Raw genomic sequence first — 22,761 nt, 5'->3', positions numbered from 1 at the left:
GTTATATAAAGTAGTCATTAAGTAGCTGGGTTGTACTTTTTCTTACTATTATTGGCTGTATAATGTTAATTTTGCGTTTCAAAGCATGCCTCAACATGTAGTCGGGTAGAAGAGAAACACGTTTCATTCTAAGGCAACTAATTGAATATGGAGATGGTGTAAGACTGTCATAGTGGTGATTGAAATGGTTGCTTGTAAATCGTACCTGTAGGAAAAAGCCTCTTTTTACATGTTCACCCTCATTTTCTTTGTCTGATGCTTCTGGTTCTTTGTCTCTGCGCACTGGAACCCCAGTGGATGTGCCCTAATTCTTAAAACATGGGGAAATGGCTAAACTCCTAATTTGCTGATTTAATTTATATATAAATATATAGTATATGGTACAAAGTGTGCCCAGGCCCTGTATGTTCAATGTCACTAGTGGATTACAGCACATTTTCTGCCATCCACTACAGATACAGTGCAAAAAGTGACTGCAGGCCTGCTATTGTAACCTGGATGTGCAGTTTTAAAACTAAAAATTCGACTAGTCAAAATAATCCCTTTTGACCTTTGGCCTAAACTTTCAATATGGATAATCCACCCCTAAGTAGAACTTACTGCCCATAAAACAGAGTGCATGGTATTTAAAAGTAGAACATGTGAAGGTTTAATGTTCCACCTGTCATTACAGCAAAAAAGCCCCTAAAATAATTTTCACTTTAGTGGAGTTGGCTGATCCATAGGAAAGCACTGGGATACAATATTAAATATAATATTATTATCTTTGGCTATGGACTTGTTGAAATATTTATTACAGGCCCAATTCACTGGTGAAGTTGGATTTGTAGTAAATATTTTGGAATAGGTACTTTTAAAAAGGTACCTTTTCCCTGCCTAAAGCCTTTTGAGGCCCAATTGTATGATCAGAAACTGTCATCCGGAAACAGAAAGCACCCTTTATGTGATGTGAAAACTGCTCCCAGAACACTACATTGGTTAGGGTGTTGGGAGGTGTTTGGGTTTCATTGGTCTTATGACCATCTTGAGATGTGCCCAGGAACTTGATTAATTTCAAAGAGGCCTACCCACTAACAGGTAAATGTTAGCTGACAACTTGGCATGGCCTTTCTTTGTTTCCCTGATCAGGCAGACACCAATCCTAGCGAGAAGGGTGGTGCCCCCAGACTGATTTGAAGTCACCGCAGACGAGGTGTTGCTCATTTCTGTGGCCACTCATCTTGGGTGGGCACACAGGCTTTGCACAAGGGAAGAATAGTTTCACCATCTTGGATTTGGACAGAGAGGGGCACAGAGGGGTTGCTTGCAACAGAGCACACAGGAGCGGCTGCAAAAGGGTGTAGGGTTACCCCCAAAATCTTTTTCCCTGTGGGTTAGGGAAGGGTAGTCACCCCCACCCACATGGTAGATGCAGGCATAACCATGGTATCTCTAGGCACCCCATTCAGAACACTCTAGACCTGTGGTAGACATAAAAGGATGGCTCCTGCAGTTGAGACATGGGAAGAGACATGAAAGGCTGGCCCTGTTCCCAGATGTGCATAATTCAAAGCTGTGGACACCTAGGGTCATTTGGCTAACCTTCTGATAAGCTAAAGGACTACAAAAATCTGAAGAACCGTTTTTTCCTGAACAGCCCAGCTGACAAGTTCCAACTGGACCCTGCTGGTGGCTTCTGCTGCAGTGAGTCTTGACACTATAGTGCTGTTCCTATGGCTCTGAGACCCTTAGCTGTGTCAAAGCATACTCATCCTAACATCCTAGAAAAACCTGAATTTAGGAATGGTTTTGCTCCAAAGACCTCCGAAGCACCGGGATAAACCTGCCAGGTCAATCTGGAGAAGGTGCTTTGCTGCTATGCCTGTTGGGCACACCCTGTTTGCCGGTTGCAGTCGGAGGGCAGGGCAGACCAGTACACCAATAAAATGGGCAGACTGAGAATGGAGCGTGTTTCGCATTCCATCTCAGTTGCCGCCGAGCCTACCCCCTATCTCGCTGATTCCTTACCTGTTGTGTGCCTGAGGCCATCGGGCCCAAAGACTTCTCTGACGCGTTCTCCCATCCGGAAGAGTCTTCTCTTCCGGGTCCCTTGATTCCTCTTCTGAGTTATAATCCATTTCTGGCATTCCCTCACTGGTAACCTGCTCTGTAGCTGCTGTTACCGGGAAAGCTCGCATTCCATTTTTTCTTCATCTTTCCTGGTAGCTGCAATATTGAAACCAAGAACAAATATTATTTAAAGGATCCTAGCCTTCATTTGATAGATGGTAGGATTGTGATATTTATTGTCAATTGACACGTACTTATTTGTTGGATTGGAATCTGTAGTAAAGCAGCAGGAGACCACAGGAGTAGCAGTGGAGGTTTATTGCAGGAAAACAGAAACAGCAACTTCAACACAAGCTGGCCAGGCACAAACTGTCACCAGCTAGAACTCTAGAAGGAGCCAGGGCCATGTACATTCTGGAATGAGTGACACAGGTAGGAATTGTAGTGAGGCATGGAAATGGAAGAAAGATAAATATACAACACATCTCCTCTCGTAGAATGAAAAACATGAGAGGTAAAAGAAAACTTAATACAGGCAGGTAAGCATGTCATAAAAAGGAAACTTAACGCAAGCCTAAGAAAGAACTGCTGGGATAACATAAAAATGAAAACATCATAGAATGAATAAGTATAGAAGTAGATGTATAAAAGTTGAGAACATCATAGGATACATGAGCATTGAAAGGGACACACGTCACCCCTTTAAAAACTAATCGCAACAGAAATCATTCAAATAAGCAGGGGGTCTGTGACACCTTTGAGGTCTGGTGGCAGGCAAAGGGGAACTCGAAGTGGCAATGGGATTGGGATCAGGATCATTGGGAACGGACACAACGGGATCAGGAGCATCACCCCCACCATCGCCCCTTGCCAAAACATTCACAGGAGCAGAAACCACATGAGCCGGATCCTGAGAGGGAACAAACATGAACCCCGAAGAAGGAAGATCTTGGACAGGAGCAGGAGGGAGAGAGGGACCAGAACCAAGAACGGGAGCAACACCAGCTTTCTGATAAAGGGCAATCCTCCTTAAATTCCATTTTTCCCCATTAGAGAGGACAACATAGTGAGGGTAGACCATCCTAACAAGAAATGGACCACGGAACTTAGACAAACCACCTGAAACACGACCAGACTTTACCTTGACAAGGTCACCTTTCGCAAGTTTACAAGCAACAACTTTAACAGGAGGCTTATCGCCCACAAGGGGTTTGGGAATCTTGGAAGGCAGACCCACAGAACTCCTATTTGAAGCACACTTGCCAGGTGAACCCACGGGGCCCTTACAAGAAGGCTTGGGGGCCACCCTGGAGGCATCACCCAAAAGAGACTGAGAGACCAAGTCCTTGAGCCAAAAGGGGATGAGTTTGGTGCTGGGAACCCTACCCCTCATCAACTCAAAAGGGGATCTGGTGTGGGAACCGTGAAGAGTGGTACAGTACGCATATACCATTTCACAAACAAGGGAAGAGACAGAAGAACCACTGGAGAGAGCCATTTGAACAGTGCCTTTCACCAATCTATTAAGGCGTTCACAAAGACCATTCCCCTGGGGATTGTAAAGGGAGGTCCTATGGTGGGAAATACCACAATCAGACAAAAAGGTTTGCATATCATGCGAAACCAACTGTGTGCCATTGTCGGTTATAAGAACACTGGGGAAACCTTCTCTAAAAAACGCAGACTTAAGATGTTTAATGGTAGTAGCCGTGGTAATATCCTTAAGAAACTCCACAGACAACCACTTTGAATGACAGTCGACAATGACGACAGCAAATCTCTGAGAAAGGGGTAGTTCTGCCATGGGACCTATGAAATCCAAACAGATGGTGTGCCACGGAATTTCGGGAAACTGCAGCGCACCCATCTCAGACCCCACAGAAACCTTAAGTCTCTTCTCACCCACCTTGCAGGTATAACAGTCCTCGACCCATGAGGAAACCATGGAGTCCATACCGGGCCACCAGAAGTTCAACTTGAGACGCTGTTGCGTCAGGGTTTGGCCAAGGTGACCCTCATGTGCTAAAGAAATGAGTTTTGGTCTCAAGTCAGCGGGAGGCACAAATTTGTCACCACGCATTATAACATTGTCATTGCAAACAGACAAATCATCAATGACTTTAAGAAAAGGGCGGACAGAGACATGGAGACAGCTCTCCCTGCGAGAACCCAACTTGATGAGCTGGATAACTTCCTGTAACACACTGTCCCTGGACATGGCATCCACCCACTCCGAACGAGAAAAGGAGCTCTCAGATAGTAGGAGAACATCATCAATCCAGGCAACATTCTCATCATAACCCTCCAGACTGAAACCAACATCAGCGTCAGACGGAACAGCCAACCTAGACAGACAGTCGGCCTGGAAGTTCCTCCACCCAGAAATGTGAGAAATATCGAAATGATATTCTTGGAGTTTAGAGGCCAATCTTGCCAACCTTGGAGAACCAAATGCCCCTCCCCCAGGAGAAAGGATGCGGATGAGGGGTTTATGGTCAGTCTTAAGGTTGAAACGGGTGCCCCATAGATAGGGTCGAAAATGATGAGCACCCCACGCAGCAGCCAAGGCCTCTTTCTCGATAACAGAATAATTCTGTTCACATTTTGAAAGAGTGCGTGAGGCAAAGGCAACCGGCCTGTCACCGTCCTTGTGAGACTGAAGCAAGACCGCACCAAGACCGCAGGCACTGGCATCTACCAACAAAGTGGAGGACTTGGCAGTATCAAAGGGTGCCAGAACCTTAGCACTACAGATAGCCTCTTTAATCTCATTGAAGCAAGCTTCCATTTCAGGACCCCAAGAGAACTTGCAACCCTTCTTCAGCAAGGACCTCAGAGGCAAGGTTTTCTCTGAGAATTTCTCCACAAACTTGGAGTAGTATTCGATCAAGCCCATGAATGACCGCAACTGGTCTTTGTCAGACGGACAAGGGGCTAAGCGTATTGCATCAAGAAGATTCTTCTTGGGTCTGACTCCATCGACTGAAATTTCATGTCCCAAGTACTCAATGTTTTCCACGAGAAAGGAACACTTCTCCCTACGTAATGTAAGGCCAGTGTCCCAAATTCTGTGAAGAACGTTCCTGAGAACAAGGTTGTGATCAGCCACAGACTCTCCAAAGACCAAGATGTCATCTTGAAAGAATACCACATTTTTGAGTCCTTTAAAGATTTCGCTGACCAACCTCTGGAAGACACTCGCCGCCGAAATCAACCCAAAGGGAAGACGAGTAAATTGAAAGATCCCCTCTGGGGTGATGAAGGCGGTAAGATGCTTCGAGGACTCATGGAGCTTAACCTGATGGTAGGCACTCTTCAGGTCGAGTTTTGAAAAATATCTCGCCCCCTGAAGAGTGGAAACCATCTCCGTAATATTGGGTAAAGGGAAGGTGTCCGCAACAACGCACTTGTTTAGGGACCTGAGGTCCACACAGAATCTCAATTTTCCGTCTGATTTCTTAGAAATCACGACGGGCGAAACCCATGCCGATGCTTCTGTAGGCTCAATTACACCAGACTGGAGCATCTCTTCAATTAAAAGTTTTACCTCACTGCGGATGGAGATGGGAATTCTCCTTACACGATGTTGCACAGGCAAACTTCCCTTCTTCAACTTTATAAGGTGGGCATACCCCCGAAGCTCACCCAACTCCTCCCTGAACATAGACCCAAACTCAGACAGAATAAATTAAATGGAGTCATCATCAACCACCATAATTTGGTTCTTTGCTCTAGGATTGATGACGATGTAGAGGTCATATTGATGTACCCACCCTAGAATAGGCGGACCATCAATAGAGACATAAACTTTCCCAAAAATAGACCTCTTCTCAAATGTGATCTCAGATTCAAAGAAACCAAGGATTTCAATTTTCTGGCCATTGAAACCCTTAGGGGAAATGTCACTGCGGTGTAGATTTACCCCCTCCCAAAAGGCATCAAAAGTAGACTTAGGTATAATAGTATGGCGAGAACCGGTGTCAACCATCAACAACACCTCGTGGGAGTCAATCTTGAATATGGCTTTGGGTCTGGTTTGTCTTGGATCATCACAGATGACATCAACATCGTCAATGACCAGAAGTCTATCGGGTTCAACTCCAGAGTCGTCAACGTAGTCATCAACAATATTCACTCTCTGTCTGGCTTTGACCCTGCACATCTTGGAGAAATGTCCAACTTTCCCACACTTCAAACACTCTTTGTTTGAGGCAAAGCAAAACCTCGCGTCGGAAGAGTGACTGCTACTGCCACACCTGTTGTAGACTTTGTTTGCTGGGGCTTTCTTAACAAAGGGTCTGGGTCTGTTTTTTACCACAGCAACATTGTCTCCAGAACAGTGTTCACACTCCAGAACACCACCCTTGTCAGAAACCACAGAAACCTCTTGGTGTGGGGAAGACTTGTGTGAATCTAGAGCCTTCATGCACTTACTAGACTCTTCAATTACTTTGGCCAGATCAATCGCATCTTTCAAGGTCGGGTTCTTAGCTGCCCATAGCCTCTCTTGGATTTTTTTACTAGAGCACTGGACAACTAATTGGTTTCTTATGAGCTCGTCGTTCATAGAACCGAACTTACACTTTATAGAAAGTTCTCTAAGTCTGGCCACGAAATCATCTATGGTTTCTGACTCTTTTTGCCGTTGAGTATAGAATTTATAGCGGTTCATAATCAGATTCTCCTCCTTTGCGAATCTGATCTCCAACCGATCAACCGCCTCCTTAAACTCATCAATGTCATGTCCACTACCTCCAAGTGTGATAGGTAGGAATCTAAAGACTCTCTGCCCTTCCTTGCCCAAGGTGCTCAAAAGAATTGCTTTTTTTCTTTTGGGTGAAAATTCCTGTCCATCAAGCGCTTCAAGGTAATTGTCAAACATAATATACCAGTCTTCCCAAGGAATCTCAGGGACACCAGGTTCAGGTAAGAATTGAGGAGGCAAATTTACTACAAATTGTTGTGCCATGTTCACTACTTATGGAGAGTAAAGAATAAAATAACCACAGGTCTTGCACAACAGGGCAAAGTTGGAATTATAATAACATACCTCTTCTCATTCAGAAAAGTGTCCAAAACGGTAGTAGAGATCTGGGACAGTACCAGGCAGAAGTCTGGACTTGGGACGACTAAATTACGCTTTAAAGCAACCAAAAACGGCTGCCAGTCGAATTCCAGGCTTGAGATACTGGCCGCCGCTGAAAACGAGGCTAGAATTACGATCAAGATGAGGCTTGGGAGACAAACACTTGAAAGAAATGGCCGCCGCTGAGAACGAGGCTGGAGACACTCTGAAACGAGGCTTGGAGCAGGAGCGTCTCGCTGGTAACGCCGGCAACAATGTTGCGCTCGAGCTCCCCTGACGCACAAGAGAGACACTCTGAAACGAGGCTTGGAGCAGGAGCGTCTCGCTGGTAACGCCGGCAACAATGTTGCGCTCGAGCCCCGCTGACGCACAAGAGGCGTCTCCTTGGCAACGCCGCTCCGCTGACACACACACAGCTGACGCACAAGAAGCGTCTCCTTGGCAACGCCGCTCCGCTGACACACACGCTTGCTCCACTGACGTAAGCGGTGAATGCGTCTGCAGGTAGCAACAACAACAACGTCTCGTGGCCAACTCACAGGTCAGTCACGCGCTGCGCTCGCTCCGTTGGCTTTAAATGACGTCAGCGCTGGTTGCGCTCGAGCTGCACCCCTCGATCTGGTCCCAAATTAAATAATCACCAGATGGACATCTTCTCTTGGAACCAACGCGGAGGAGGAGGACATTGACGAGACCAGCACGCAGTGGATTCGTTTCTTGCTGAGGAAGCTCCACTGAAATCTGCTTTCCGCTACAAATCTTGAAACAGGACATCAAGATGAGGTCTTCACAAATACTGGCCAGCAGGTAACGTCGCCAAAATTGTAGTAAAGCAGCAGGAGACCACAGGAGTAGCAGTGGAGGTTTATTGCAGGAAAACAGAAACAGCAACCTCAACACAAGCTGGCCAGGCACAAACTGTCACCAGCTAGAACTCTAGAAGGAGCCAGGGCCATGTACATTCTGGAATGAGTGACACAGGTAGGAATTGTAGTGAGGCATGGAAATGGAAGAAAGATAAATATACAACAGAATCCATGCAGAGTTTTTTCTGTTTCTTCTTCGTTTGTTATTGTATTATTCCCTGAGCTGAGATTACTGAGAAACCAGAATAGGTTATTTCCAGAGTCTAATGGGGTAGCCTATTTACTCAGCACCCATTTTGTGGCGTTTTTTCTTTTCTTAACATATCCAATCTAGGAAAACATGTTTTCTTGTTTTTTCCTAGAATTACAGGATTTCCTTATATATGTTTTGTGGGTCTAGTGGATATTACAGTGACGTTCAGGAAGATGGGTATTATACACTTTTTATGCCAATGTATCTGATTTCACTTTCTAAGGTTAATGCATAGTACTTTCTACTTTCATAAGCATAAATGGTATGAGTTGATTATCTGCATATTTGTACCTTCGGTTGCAGTAGAAGAGGGATGTTCCTTAGGGTACCTTCATTCTACATGTATGTCTAATTATTGTTTATTGTTACCCCTATAGGGAGAAAACTCATTGTATGATTATTTCACTTAGGGAGACCATGCAATCAACATTCTAAGGAATTTGTTCCAGTTGTGCCCAGTGTGATCGACTCATTCTCCCTTTCCTAGTTTTGTTTTTTCCTCTTCCCCACATCCCCATATCAGCTTTGACATTGTTCAGCTAGTCTGGTGGGTGAAGAATGTTGGGATGCAGCCTCAGTTCTTCCACCTCGCTTCTCCAGAAACACCTGGTGAGTCCGACAGTGCCAGAGACTTAGGTTGCTCCTGCCAGAACTTTTACGCAACAGCAAATCCATTTGAACTGGACGTCATGGAGAGGGTATCCCTCATGGAGCTCTGCTCAGCAATAACTTACAGTCTTTCCCTGTTAAAGGAATCTGAGCTCCAAAAAAGTGACAAAGCCGAATGCAAACATCTTCAATTGCAAAGGCGCCAAAACTATCCTGCTGCCGAGGGACATTCTTTGGGCATGAATTTTGAATTTTTCCTGCTCAGAGCTTTCACACCAAAAGACAACTGCTATACCAGAACCTCCTTTGATGGCTATCTGGCCCCGTTGAGCCCTTCTCGGCCACAGTCTTGAGCCGCTTAGGTTTTTTACTTCCATTTCAGAGACTAAGTTAGACGTTTAAACTCCTGACCAGATTGAATCTGGTGTCTGTAGACGACCCGTGCTCCTGCAGCATTAAATGGTGGCTAGGTCCCAATCAAGTGCAGCTGGATGACCACAGTTGGCATTTAACGGTTTTTGGCATTCTTTTTAAAGTTTAAACTTAATTGTCGCAATTTTTTGCATCGCCTAACCATTCTGAGGCCACCACCATCTTCTTAATACAGAGGAACGACTACCATCCTCCTTTAAAACATCAGGCTGCATCTTATAAGAATGAGTAAACAGGTTTCTGAGGAATCTTTTAATAATATTTTACTTTTTCCCCTTATGCTCCCAACCCAGTGCTCCCCTTATTTTTCGCCTTACCCCGGAAAACCCTTCCCTGCTTCTTCATGGCTTATACAAGCCTTATGGGTGTCTGTGATTGGGCTCTATTAAGTTATACCTAATCAATAATGTGTACACGGAAGGAAAAGGAAGGCATCTGTATGCTCACTAAATTGTCTTCCCCCACAAAATCTAATCAAGAAGGAGTACTGAGAGGTATTAAGCAAACAAAGGGGAGTCCAAAACATTGTATGCATAGATCAGAATTGCAATGTTAGAGGGATAGCAATCCTGATAAAACAGAAGCTTGAAGCAACTATAACAAGAAGTGAGAAGAATAAGTCAGGTAGATGGGTTATTGATATTCTACACTAGTGTGGCAAAGGTTAGACATTGGTGGGACATTACGGGACTAACGTAGAAGATATAAAAACAGTCTCCCAAAAACAAATGTCTTTCCCTGATCCAATAATTATGGCAGGGGATCTTAACACCATCATGGGCAATAATCGAGATAAATCTAACAACAGTAGAGCCAAAATGCTCCCCTAAATGCAGGTATACTTAAAAAATATGATGAGGCATTTAGGACTGCTCGATATCTGGAGTTTGATATCAGGGAACCACTGATGGTACACCTACATAACATAAAAAAACAGCCATTCTTCCAGGATAGATTTTATTTTGTTAGATCGGGTCACATGTGAAGATGTAAAAGAAGTGAGGCATGTAATAGCTCACCTCTCTGACCATGCAATAGTGTCTTGGAAACTAAACTTACTGCGAGTCAGGAAGTTAGGAGATGGACATTTAACAGGTCACTTATTCTAGACCCCAAAGTAGTGGAGCTATTACAAACAGAGACAGATGAATGTTTGAACTTAAACGTCAGTTCCGCTTTCCTGCCTGTAATCTGGGATGCTTATAAAGCAGTCATGAGAGATAGGCTAAATAGCATATCAGCACTAAAGAACAGGGAATATAGAAGGGAAGGTGGAGGCATTGGAAGAAGAGCTGGGCCAGCTTAAGAGACAATATATAGCCTATCAGATGACACTCAAAGATAGAAAGGTCTTGCAGAAGGAAATGCTGGTAAAAAGAGAACACCTGTCAATAATTTGGGAGGCACAAATTAAGGCAAGCTGGCTCATTTTGAGTGGGTGGAGAACGCAGCAAAATTGTTGGCTTGGAAAGTTGGGAAGGATCAGGTCAGGAATACAGTGTGTGACGTTTAAAGAAGAAGGTACTGAGCTAAGTGTCTCGAGTACTCATGAAATCGAGGATGCTTTTCTTAATGTTTTTTTACAGAATTATATTCCGAGAACAAGACAGTGACAGAGGAAATGGTGGGCAACTGGCTTGCTGGCGATAAACTTAATGAGTAGAAAGTAGATCAGAGTAAGCAGCTAAATCAAGAGATAGGGCAACAAGAGGTTAGTCAGGTAATTAACCTGAGTAGGAGAGGGAAAGCAAGCCGGATTTCCAAGTGAGTTCTATAAGGCCCTAGGAGAAACATTAACCCATTTTCTCACCAGACTGTTTGGTGAGATCCTGGGGAATGGTGCACCACTACCATCATGGGGAGAGTCCTTAGTTACTTTAATTTTAAAGTTGGGGAAAAGTCCCAAACTCTGTGAATGGTATAGACCCATATCATTTTTAAACAGCAGTTATAAGCTAGTTGCTAATATTCGTGCTTAGAGGATAAATCTGATAGCAGGGGCTTTGGTACACTGCAATCAAAAGGGCTTTATAAAGGGTAATTTCATCCATGAATTGACACACAAATTAATATGTGCAATAGATTTAGCCACCACCCATGGAACTCCACAAGCAGTTTTCATGTTGCATGCCACCAAGGCAATTGATAGGGTAAACTATTCCTATCAGAGCACGGTTCTGAAGCTTAATAACCTGGGAGAGAACTTCACATTGTTGATCCAGAAAATGTACCTTACCCCCCCTAGGCCACAATTCTTATAAACGGGTACACAACTTCAGATTTTGAGAAAGACAAGGCAGCGTTGCCCACTCTCCTCTGCTTTATTACTTGTACATTGAGCATCTGAAAAAGAAGCTTAGAGAGGAAAGGAAGATAGCTCTATTTAATTACGATGTATGGGAAAAAAAGATCTCCTTGTATGCAGATTCCCTGATTATATACACAGTAGATCTACAAACACTACCAGTAGTGGAGCAATTGGATTTGGATTTTGGCGAGGTTTTGGGTTATGCAGTAAACCACTCTTGGACAGAGATAATGACCTGGAACTTAGGTGGGTCCACCCAGAAGTCAGGAAAGAAATGAAATACCTGGGTATTAAAATGACTGGTCTCATTTGATATGATATAGCCGGGTTCTACTACAGAAATTTACTAGGAACCCTGGGTCGACAGATCTTTTATTACCTGCTGAGAAGTGTAAAGGGGAGAAACAATTCATCACAATTTAACTTTCCAATTCAATCAGGACTTAAGGACCACAGACTCCAACTTCAGTTTAGGAGTTTTATCACAAAGCCAAAAACAACTGAATATACAAGCACTTCAAGACGAGGTTGTAGAAATGCATAGTCACTAATACAAAACCAAATCTACGTAATAATCTGCTTCGGTTGATCATGAAGAGAATAATGAACTCCAAAAAAAGAACACTAGCAAGGACCCCTCCAACATTTAATTCAGCCTTCATCGGTGACTGGCAAGCAAACATTGTTAGACTATCCCTTCACTATCTCTAAGGTGACATCCCTACTTAGCATTTCCCAGGCAAAATCAGCAAAATGGTGTCAGCTTGTGAAGACTTCCTAAGAAGTACATTCACAGAATAAATCAGGTAGCCAAAGCTACATAACTCATTCTAAGATGCTCCTTAAGTTGATCCCCTGACTCCTAACTCATGCTGTCTCTATCTACCACTCACTGGTTCCTTCCGCCTCTATCCTTCTGCCTCTCTAACACTTCTTCTGCTTCTCCTCCCTCGGGGCACTTTTCCTAATGCAAAATTCAAAAATGTAAAACACGGCAACAGATCACCTCACTAGCGGACACCTCTCCTAAGTAGTTTTCCACCGTCTTCTGCATGGGGCTTCAGCTGACCTTGATTCCCAGGCCTCCTTAGCGAGAAAGAACACCGGTTTCCAATTATCGGCATTCCTTATACAATGTTTCACCCCTCCTCCATGCCTAACTCCTAAAACAAAAGGCATTAGTTCTAACTAACAAAGACAGCTTTTTCCACCTACAACTGCAACGTGAGGAGAACAGAACATCCCTGCATACCCATGAAATTTGCTGACTTCTTCTAAATGAGAGAGCACACCAGGCAAAAATACATTTTCAGGACTACACAGTTTGGCCAATGTAAGAATAAACTAATGGGCCTTTCATATTCCAGCATGAACATTTCATTTAGGCCTTCACACATCAATTTATATACTTGCGTTAATAAAGATTTGCATTACAGTACCTACAATTATTACAGGTTAAGCATTTCACATTATTTTTTCGTGCAATCTTCATCTTGGTGCACATTAAACTAAAATGCATTCCATTACACAAAAACTTTTCATTAAACAATTGCGGCATACTAAAGTTTACACTTTCAGTCATGAATGTTATTTCACTTCTCTTTGCATGGCAGAAATACATTTTTATTGTTAACATCACATCATTATTACTCCACATTCTAATAATCACACGTGAATACAACATAAGAATATATGTGGATGCAGACTATCCATGATTAGGATGCACCCCTATAATTTTAGGGCACCATCACGCTCTATCAGATATTAACAACTCTTGGTAGGGCCGATTTGATAAAAATTATTATCTTGCCAATATACCAATTCCTCTTGAACTCAATGCCCTTTCATTTAACCCCTTCGCTGCTGATGAGGAGCTGAGCTCGTCATCAGCCACGGGTGGCGTGTGCTGATGACGAGCTGAGCTCGTCATGTAACGCGGTAAATCGAAAAAAGCCGCACAGCGCAAAAATCGCCGCAGCAGCGATGCGGTTAAATAAAGAGTGTTTAGGGAGACTTCAGGGCTCGATTAGCTGATTTATCTGAGCATAAAAGTGGCCTTGCATCTCCTGAAAGAAGACGTGAGAAAGGAGCGAGAGCCATGCTGGACTTCTAGCTGTCAACCTGGGCTTTCCAATTGAAAAAGGGAAACCGTTGCAAGGGCGATTCCTGTTAAGGGAATGCTAGGTTGGGTGGAGAATCCCATTTCCTATATACGTTTGGGGACACAAATATCTATAAAAAAGCAAGGCTGAAAGTCCTACAAGCAATGGCATACTTATGAGCACAGATACAGAGGGCAACAAAGATACCATATTCTAGTAGGTGTGCACAAGTCTGGTAGTCCTCTGGTATGCTTGAATGTATGTCTGCCAGGTTTACTATCCTCATTAGAGAGACAGGGATACTGCAATGAGGTCAGTTATTGCTCAATGGGGAGTAAATTCCAGATGAGGACTTACAATAGGCAACCCACAGTAAAATCACAGTTTTCAACTTTGGCAGCTAAAGAGTTAGGGCCGAGACCAGAGAGTGGAGCAAGGGAACTCAAATTGGCTTGAGGAACAGCTACAGAAGGGGAAACAGAGAAAGAAAGAGGTTTCCTTTTGGTACTGGATGATTCCGGACAGTATGGAAGGAGACTTCATACTTACAAAGGAACTGTGGGGAAGAAGTGTGCCGCATTCACAGTGTCAAGACCTATGGCAAGAATCTATGTGACCAATTAATTCCGCAGTAAAACCTGCATACCTGAGAAGGAATCATCTTTTTCCTCAATAGAACCTTTAGTACCTGAATAAACTTGTGAAACTGGTAAAAATGCCTCCAGCATGTTGCATGAAGTGCAGATTAGCAAAGGCTGATGACTTCCACTTTATGATGGAGTGCCCTGAGATCCAGCAGTTCTGAGAAGATGTAAGCAGGATCATAGGCCAGGTCCTCCAGGTAGATATTAAGGAAAGCCTTGGGCTATTCATTTTTGGAAAAAAAAGCAGAAGAGCCGGGGACTCTTAGGAACAGGGACACAAAGCTGGTGTTCTACCTGATTCTGTTGGTGAGGACGGGGTCATCAGGAAGTGGGTATCAAAAGATGCTCCTACTGAAGCTGAGTGGCTGACCTCTCTAAATATACCCCGAAAATGAATAGTTCTCCTAGATAAGATTACAAGTGTATGTTCACCCAGCAGTCTCTTGGTGCTGAACAACAGATATTCATTGTTACCCAAATCAATGGTACACATTTTATCAACCTCACATGGATGAAAGGCTGAGTCGACCCACCGGGATTTGAACCTATGACCATGAGGTCGAACATAGGAACCTGCAATGGACGCACTAGTCCACTGAGCCACCAGAAACGGTTCTCTACGATCTCTAAGAGGATCACAAATCTGAGGACCATTGCTTACATAGCTGGAGTGAAACCAGATGAAAAGAAAAAACATATGGTCCCATGATTAGACTGGATCTTGAAGTGTGATTAAGCTCAAACAAGGTTGATAATAACTTCTCAGGTCTGTAAGTCTAGATCCCAAATCGGATAACAGGGCATCATCATCATCATCATGGGGCCGAAGTTCATGATTCCTGCAGTAAAAAAGGTCAATGAGGACTTAAAGGAAAAAAAAGTTCAAACTTTTAAACTTTATTGGATGTTTGCATTTTTGTGTTGTTTTATTAATTTAATTACTCTCTATTTTTATAAACTGGAGTTGGATTTTTATTATATTGTGTTTGCAACATTTTAACTATTTTGGTACTTCTAAAAGCTTTACACATTTTCTTAAGTTAGGCCTGTCTGTTCTGTGCCATAGCTACCAGGGGTTGAGAGCAGGTTTAAATTACTGAAAATATTACTGGCCCTAACAAGAATAGTGGTATTACTACTTGTGGTAGACTACCAACCACCCATACTAATAATCCACTTTCTCCGCAGCAGCTTTGGGTGTAATTTATGCTATTATTGATTTATTTTTTTAAATAAGGAGGGTTTTTCATTGTGCAGAAGGTATCTAGAGATAACTGTAAAATGTTGAAAGCCATGATGGCTGCATTTAGAGAGCATTTAGAGATGTTTCTGTTTTTTCTATGATTTGGCATGCTATATTTTTTTAGAAAGTTCCAGTTAAACAGTGCTCTGCTCTTTGCGCTATGGTGCAGTGTGAGGTCAGAGTCACAGTAGATATCTTACATTTCTCTTATTTTTAAACTCTTTGAGAGACTGAGATCTATCTGAATAGATTTCAATGTATAGACTTATGGTGTCTTATTAGAACAGGAAGATTTTTCTATTAAATCATGGGACGTATTATGCACATTGACTACAACCCTGTCTCAGAGTTTAGGTAGAGTGTAACATATAGATAGAAAATACACGTTTAGACTTTAGTCTATATTGTGCTATGAGGTATAGATGGATCCCCCCTTCTAGGTTTAGAAAACATACATATTGGAATTATAAAACTTATGACAACTTATGATAAGTACAACAGAGAAAGGGTATTAAGTATACAGGAAGTATGGGCGCTCAGACAATATTAGTGTGAATGTTACAGTTGCCAAAGTTACTGGTGCTGGCAGGGAGGGGGGACCCAAAGAACCCCTCAATTTAAATGTGAAAAATTCACATCTAAGACTTAAACACAAAGTCCTGCGCACTCAAATTCAATATAACCAGTAGAATACTGCTAAATGTAATTTGAAAGAGACAAATGTCCGGGACGCCAGTGTAGTGAGGGTGATTCGACCCTGGAACCAATACACCACACGTATCCATGTGGTTATTTGCTGAGGAACTCTTACATTTTATGGCATTGAACTATTGAATACTTGTTGCACCGAGGTGCGGAATACTGGCGTCATCTGCTACGGTGTTACACGAAAATATCGGAAGACTATACACCGTCACCTTCTCATTATATGGTTACCCTGCCGGGTTGGAATTAACACCGGACGTGGGCCCTAATAAATAAGGATCCAGCCATCGAGCCCTGAAGAGTTATAGCATCTGTGATTGTACAGACCTATAATGAAACACGTGTCGGCTGGCTGTAAAATTGCCATTGATGTGATGATCTAATAAAAGGAGATATACATCAAACTCCAGGATTCAACATTGGACATTTGTCTCTTTCAAATTACATTTAGCAGTATTCTACTGGTTATATTGAATTTGAGTGCGCAGGACTTTGTGTTTAAAACGTATGATAAGTAACGATGTATTTTTGATACATGGTGATAAAGTTGTCTTCTATGATAAGAAAACACTGTTTGATGTTGTCCACAGGGTTGATGCTAAGTTAATGAGAAAGAATGGACAAATAGTGTAGTGTAGTTCCTAGTTTCCCACTAGGCCCTGCGCATTGGAATAACATAAACAGTAGTATCGACGTGGAACTGCGGATATTCCAGGCCTCCACTGACTATGCTAAACTTAATTGGGTTGTGTTACCAACTAGCTCAGAGGTCACTGGAAACTTTCTTCTCTGCATAGGAAGTGATCAGCTTCCTTGGCACAGACAAGAAGGGATTCAGTTTTCCAACAACCGTGCAACATGACAACTTTGCTCCTCAGATCAAGAGTCGATCTCTAGGGTCGTGTGAAACAATAGACATGTATTTCACTCAGTCAGTCTAGTGCAGTTTACTTTCACGAGATGTAGAGAATAGAGAGACGGGCGTTAGTCAATAAAGGGTTAACATTTATTGAACAGTCTTTCTTCTCGTACAAGAGAAATGTATTGCCACAATTGCAATAATTGTTATTATAAAAAGTACGTACAGTAAGATAAGTATTGCGAAATAGAACTGTAAAAGCATTGATATGGTTTCTTAGCCATACAATGGTTTAAAAGTAATAAAACATATATACAGTCATATATACATTTGGCTAACGTACTCAACTGGTGCTTCTAACTAAGCCTACCCCAGTGTGCCTGACCTAAGCCTAACACGTGGAAGGGGAGTAAGTAAGTAGCTTTAAGTTAAGTTGGTTTTGCCAAGGTTTGTTTCAAGAATTCTCGTCTAAGGGTTTAGTCAACACCATACCTCTGAATAGAATGATGGAGGATTGGTATCTCCTTCAGGGGTCTCTCTCGATATCCCAGTCACCTGCGAGGGTAGACCGGAAGCGCCGGGACTGGATTTCTCTGTACGAGAAAGGCAGCGGCTTCTCTTCAGCGCGTCGAGGAAGGAGGGGTGACAGGGTCCGCGGGCAGCTGGAATCGGCTGGATGTCTTCGCAGAGGACGGCTGCTCGGCTCCTCAAGCGCACTGCACCATAGTTCGCGCTGTAGCGGCGATAATGGTAATCAGCAGCTTCACCACCACAGGATAGCAGGCTGCAGCGACAGAGTGCTAGTTTTTACCAACACAGGGTCATGCAGGCAGCCGGCATCAGCAACAGGCAACGAACTCACAGCTCGTATCTCACATTGCTTAAGGCAACGTTGGTAATATTTATACCTGACAGGTGCCGGGTTTGACGCAAGTTTGCTGGACATAAGACGTCAATTAAAGATGTCACTAGGAAGTGACAGTTATCAGTTGCTCATTAGAGTTCCATTACTAATCAAAACATAGCAAGCGGGGATTTCCAGGTTTGCTAAGTTTTTATCTTGTTGAAGAACTCGGAGTGTTATCTAGGAATATCAGATAGTGACTGCTGCTCTGTCATTGCACTAATTGGTCGCAAAGGAAGTAGCAGAGAGTCATGCTGGAATGTGGCTCTGTTCGTGTGAGGCCAGAGATGACTTTTCAGAAAATCGCACTTGAACGGTTATGCCAATATAGGGAATAAATGGATTTATAGCCGAATAGGGGCATAAGGTCACAGTATCGATCAGGAACCTAGATAAGCACGCAACACCCACTCCACGTTTTCATGTCCATCAAAATTACTAAAACTAAGCAATAAGATGCATGTGTAACATTGCCCACCCCAAAATACATAAATGCATTCGAAATAGGCGTACTTGTAATACATGGAATTTAGGTACTGTACGTTTTTTAAAGCATATTAATCATTCAAAAAATTATTGCATATGAAGTCAATGAACGATTATGCAAAAGGAATTACACATGAAGTATCTCTGACAGAAGAAAGGCGAGATAAATCATCACATAAAAATGCATTGTAATAACATGTGTGCTAGAGGCTGGTGTTATGTTGTTATGTCTCTAGATGTGTTTAGAAATAGAAGTGTGAAGCTTCTGTTCTCTAAGAATAGTTTTTACGTTAAGCAAAGAATTGTTCGTGCCAAAAGGGGTCAATATTAAAAAAATTGTCCAATTCAAAGAAAATAGATTTCCAAAGCTCCTGGCAGTTTTTGTTGATCAAAACTGAAGGCCGAATTCAGAGTTCATGGGAACGCTGTGTGTCGGAAAGCTTCTCAAAAGTTTATTGTTTCTCTGTGGGTGAGAACATCGTATCAGACAGGCTCTCAAAGAATTGGTCTACAAATTCAGGTGATAGTTCAACCAAATTAGATAGCGCTGTAACTTGGCAGGTGTGAGAATGATTGCTGTCATCATAGTCGGGACCAGCAATGCTCACAGAACGTTGTACCTGGATGATGTTGCTTTTGTCACTCGCTCCACTGTTACCACTTGGCTGTAGTACAGGAGTCTCCACGAATGCCGTCATCAGGATTGGTAGCCGCTGGGGACAACACAATGCGTGAGCCGTTATTGGACTGAGCAAAGTATCGACGTCCATTGGTACTGCTGATGGAAGTGAAAGACAGATGTCCAACACGCATTCATCGCCGCAAAGCATACACCGTAGCACGGGTAAAATGCAATTTTGCCATATCGGTCTGAATGAAAGGAACCAGGTCATGTTTAGATCTCTCAGCCTGGCCAATCCAAGGACGTTAGTTATCCTGTCCCTGTAGCGCATTGCTAGGATTGTCTCTTCCATTCCCATGGGAGCTATGTCTGAGCCGAGGCTTGCCATAACGTAGCAGAATGGTCAAAAATAGAATCCCTGCAACGAGTCCCAAAAATAGTGGAATGCCGCCAAAAATGGAGTGCACAAAATTAGGAAAGATTCCCAAAATTGCCTGGAAGGGTGTTAGCAGTCCCGTAAAGACTGTCTTAAATATGCCTGGGATGCTTGTTGCACTAGACATGTTAAGGAGTTGGCTGAACATTTCTACGAAATGCACGGGGCAATTTGTTGATAAAAGGTCATGAACTTCAGTAGCCGTCCTTGCGACTAGAAGATCATACGTCTCTTTAGATGACGTTATAGGCACTGTTGTCTGTAAAAGTACAGATTTCATTTTGCTTAATGTATCAATTCGTATAGAATAGAGATTCAGACGAGGCCAGAGGGGAGTCACTATGTCTGGAGGCCCGCTCGGGAACAATGCTTGCATACAGCATTTGACCATGGACGTTACTTGTACTAGATAACTTTTCCCGGGCGCGAGGCCACAACACCTGTGATCCGTTCTAAGAATGTAACTCCCGTTTGCGAGTTGCATAAAGAAGGGCTCTATCTGAGTTGCAGGTGTGACTAGCTGGTGGCATGAAAGGTTGTTTGAATTTCCATCACATGCTCCGTGTAAATTAATACCCTGACACAAAAGTATACCGTTTAGTGAGTGTTTACAGTTGTTACCACTAAGAAATACATTTTTGTCACTGTCACTATAGCAAGAATGAGTGTATGGTAATTTCCATTCGGATTTTACATATCCCTTACCCAATTGTTCATATTGGCCAGCAGGTATGTACTCAAGGCACTTTTTAAATCGGAAAGTTGTTATCGGAATTGTGATAATTCCGTGTATTATCCATTCAATGACAGGACTCTCTGACATTGTCAATGATAATCTCTCGAGTTTTTCGATGCTCAGGATTGTATAGTCTGCTCCTTTCTGTGCCAAACTGATCTGTTTATCAGTAAGGTTAAAACTGGAAAACAATGACGTTGTGTTGATTAAACGCCAAGGCACATAGCCTGAACGAAGATTTTGCAGAGTCCAGCCTAATTCTATAATAGAGCGTAATTGAGACTGGCCATGTTGTAACATTAGCAAATCTCTGTCTATCACATCAAAGGCAGAGGATACAATATTGTCCAAAGAATATATTCTGGAAGACAGAGTCATTAACCCATTGTCTACCACAGAAAGTGATTTCTCCAAATTAATACGATCAATTTCTCGTATTTTTTCAGCAGTTTCAATTTGCTTTACTTTCCAAGCCTCGTTGTAAGCAGCATAGATACTGGTCGCTATGAAACGCTTTTGACGCTGTTTGCGTGGTCCAAGAATGAAATCGCGCAAATCAGCACCATCTTTTAGTAAAGACAAGTGTTGCTTAATTTCAGCCAGTGTGGATGAAGTTAGCCATTCAAGGCAGAGTTTCCCTACACTGTATGTTGTTATAATCCCTGGATGTTGTCTCTGGGAGTATCTAGGGTCTAATCTGGTCATTTTTAACCCCTGTGTTTTATTCAGGAATCTATCTTGACAGCTATTTGTGTCTGTAGGCCAGATTAACCACTTTTTCCAATCAGGATTTGTTCTGTTGAAATGTAAAATTTGTGACACGTCTAACTCAATATCAGCTGTTGTATTCTCTGGTATTGGCTTCGGAATAGACGGTGTTTTAAGGTCTTTGATCTTAGCTAGGCCAAGACAAGATGTTTGGTGTATTGTGTCATTTAAAAATAACATTTGTTCTGGTATCATGCAGGTTCTAAATAGTGCTTCTATGCCTTGCACCTGCCATTCTTTTGTACCCCAAATTGTTTTCGTTTCAATATTATTTTTCCAATAATCAAAACCAAATGTCATCATTTTGTCATAAAATGCTTCTGAATATATCAATTTAGAATTTGTCAGCATTGTTTTCATTCCTGTTTTATCTAACAGTTTATAATAAAACGTTTCTGCATCACTGGTGTTAAACCCTGAGAAGTATTTGAATTTCTCAAAAAATGCTTTAGAACTGCTTTTAGGTGGTGTAGCACAATGTCCCCATTGATTATACATAAAAACATTTCTAGGCTGTGCATATTTATGCAAGTAATGATCCCCATAGTGGGTGTAACAGAATAACTGCTCATAACTAGATGAACCTTGTAAATAATCATGATCTGTGAATCTAGCTGACATTACTAAATCAGACATCATGTCATTAATACTGTTAAAGTCCCAATCATCAGAGAATGTACTAGGTGTCACAAAGTCACTTAAGGAAACCTTTAGTTGATGAGGATACTTCAGGATTTCGACCGGACCATAGATCTCATAGTCTGTTTTCTCCCATACTACCCCACCAGGTATTGGAATTGCTGTGACATTTACTGTTGACAGTTCTCTTTTCTTCACGTGGGATGATCTGTGTGGTTTCAGGACTAGGTTGATGTTCTGACTTGCTGTGTCCATTGTAATATATTTTCCTTCAATGAATTTTCCCAAACACAGTACCATGATGAGCCAAAGCAGGAGGAAAAATACACCTAGACCAAACCAGAACTCTAGCCAAGGGGAAATTAAGTAGATTTCCTTCAGTTGATGAAAGAGTTCCGTTGCTTTTTCTTTAAAAGACTTTTTTGTTTCTGGCATCACTTCGGGGTCGTTTTGATCTTCAGAGAAGTTGTCGAAGTTGATGAAATAACCAGAGGCAGTTCTGTCAATTGATGGGATTGTTTTTTCAATCTGTCTCTCGGTAGCACTTTCTGATGCCACATTAGTGTAGACTGGTGTTGTTTCTTGACGAACTGTTTCAATCTGTGTTTCAAGAGGCACGAGTTCCATGGCATTATTGCATAGTCCTTCATTGTGCACTGCAGGCTGATCGAATGTGATGAGTCTTTCAGTTTGAACCTCTTGGATTGTTGCAAGTTTGGGTATTCTGTTGTTTCTTGGGAGTCCACTGGGCCTACTGTTGATTATAGGCCACATGCTTGTGGTTTTACCAGATCGATAGACACGACTCTGTTCTCCTTTTTACCAGCAAGGGGCGGTAGCACAACTGATCTTGTTCCGGTGACTGCTAAGACAGGTACTGCTTTTCTGTAAGAAGGCCCAAATTCCTTCTTAACCGCGATCTTTTCTCTGACTAGATCCCCAATCTTTGGAATCCAGACAGGCCTTGCTGGGGCTGTTGCGGGTGGTGCCTCGTCAGTGGTACTTGGCTGTTGC

The sequence above is a fragment of the Lissotriton vulgaris genome, chromosome 4_1, assembly GCF_964263255.1.
Source record: "Lissotriton vulgaris chromosome 4_1, aLisVul1.2, whole genome shotgun sequence".
Classification (NCBI taxonomy): domain Eukaryota; kingdom Metazoa; phylum Chordata; class Amphibia; order Caudata; family Salamandridae; genus Lissotriton; species Lissotriton vulgaris.
The sequence above is the reverse complement of the archived record's forward strand: the minus strand, read 5'-3'. Positions refer to the sequence as shown.